Below are 2,462 nucleotides of genomic sequence, written 5' to 3' on the forward strand. Positions count from 1 at the left end.
AGTTAGGATTAATGGCAGGGAAAATTACTATGTTCTTATACTTGCTACTGTTTTATCATTTAATTGTGAAATTCTTGTAAGTAAAACATTTATAGTCAAGTAAAGTTCATATATTGTGAATATGTACCCCTGAAAAAATTATGGCTTTAATCGAAATTTTTTGAACGAGAGCAATCTTGGATTTCTCGACCCAAAATGCAAGGGATCATATTGCATTATATTGCCTGCAAGATGTTAAATCTTTTTAAAACATTAATGATTATAATCGATTGTATATATATGGAGACTCAAATTTGACCGAAAATTAGCTTTGTAATTTTAATTGTTTGATAATAGTATTTACATTAGTATTATAACTGTACATAAATTTTGTATAATATGACGTTAGTATTTTCTTTTTATTTGTAAAACTTGAAAGATTTATCGAATCTTATGCATTCTTAAATGCGCATCTTAAATGATACTCAAACTATGAGACAAAACAACTACAAGAGAAAAATGTTCTTGAAAATGTCAATTTTCGAAATAATAATTTAAGTAAATAAGAAAAGATTTTGCACACGCGAATAAAAAATGCAAAAAGACTTCGTTAAGCATTATTCAGTAACGTTGGTTTGGATCGATATTTTGAAACGCTTATAATTATATTAAATTGTAAGTGCACAATATTATATGTGATATTTGGTAATATTTAAAAGTAAGCACTAGGTTTAATCAGATAGCGTACTTTAAAATCGTTCACTATATATGATGCTTGAAAAATATCTGTTTCCACTACAATAAAAAAATTTTTTATCAGTAGAAAATCATGTGAATAGTATTAGAGAATAACAAACATTTTTTTCTAAACATACTACAAATTTGTAATTTAAACATGTTAGCTAACATTAATTCCTTTGTTAACAAAAATATTGATAAAACGAAATTGAAAAACTCTGAAATTGTTAATATTCATTATGAAATCAACAAAATACTAATCGTTAACTATTTGTATATTGCTTATTGCAACGATAGTATTATGCATGACATTACAATAAAAACTAATTACAATAGTACATTACTTTGATCTGTAATTTTTTAAAAATACCCTTTTTAAGAAAATATAACTCTAATATTTGAAATCATATAGTTATTTGACAGGAACTTATGCAGATGATCATAAATACTTTTTTACATTATTTAGTGATTAATTTTTATATGAAATTTATTCAGTTACTTTTATATTTCTCGAGAAACATTTCAGGATATACTTATAAGTAAGTGTGGAATAGTATATTTCTTAACGGGTGCACTACGGGTTTTTAGCAAAAATGGGGATTATAGAACGAGCCGAAGGCGAGTACTGCATGAAGTTTTGTTAAAAAACTATACCTGCACCAGTTGATGATACTATTTTTTCCTACGAGAGCCTAAAATTAGCGGCAAAGTTAAGCCAAACGAAATTTAAGCCAAAATTTTGCAAAAGTTACTCCAAAAAATTAACGTAAATTTACTACACTAAACAGCTGTATCTTGGCAAATTTAGGTCGTTTTAAAATCTGAATACGGCGTTGGAAAGGTGAGACAAAAACCTATGAAACAATGCATTGACATTTTTTCAACAGTTTATCGGGCTGAGCCGTTTTTTTAAAGAAACAAATGCACTTTTCTCGATTTACATAAAAACCACGTTTTTTGGTACTAAATTGCTCGTAACATCTGAAATAATGCACCAATCTCAATTTTCACGCCGGATTCTGAAGAGTGATTAAATTTTGCATCGAAATACGTGTCGCTAATAGTTGTCAATTTTTTTGGGGTTGGCTCAGACATTCAAAGAAAAAAAAAATTAACTGTCAAATCTTGTTAAAATCTGAAATCAAAATGCTCGTAGAGCGACCAGTAAAAATTATTTAAATGGGTTACAATTTTTTTGGGCTTCATTTTTATGGCTTATGGAAGACATTAAAAACCTTCGATTTTTTTGAATCAGTCTAATACACAATGAGTAATAATCAGTCTAAGTATACACAATGAGCAGCTATAAGAATCATTCGCTTTCCTATGATAGATGCCCCGCAAATAACTTCATCCTTCCCAGATTTCTGATGGATTATGTATGCCATGAATGGAAATTCACCTATTTTTGCATCTACACCATTAACCATACGCGCTGTTTCATGAGCTAAAAAAGTAAACAATTTTTTCAATTTACTTCATGTAATTTGAAACTTTTGTTTTTAATGCATGAAAAAGCTTTCAGTACGTTTTGCATACGTGCATCGTACAGCTATGGCACAAATAAGAAGAGAAAACTTGAATTTGTTGACAATTGACCAGCTATTTTATGTGTAGATTCCCATAACACTTTGCAAATTTTTCTTTTCCATTTTCATATAAATAGGTAATTCTCTGTAAATAAAAATTCTGTTATCTAATCAAATCGTTATAAGTTGCACAGATTATATTTAAAATCAGCGATT

This window comes from Trichogramma pretiosum, unplaced genomic scaffold, assembly GCF_000599845.2.
Source record: "Trichogramma pretiosum strain Unisexual culture from Peru unplaced genomic scaffold, Tpre_2.0 scaffold97, whole genome shotgun sequence".
NCBI classification, from domain to species: domain Eukaryota; kingdom Metazoa; phylum Arthropoda; class Insecta; order Hymenoptera; family Trichogrammatidae; genus Trichogramma; species Trichogramma pretiosum.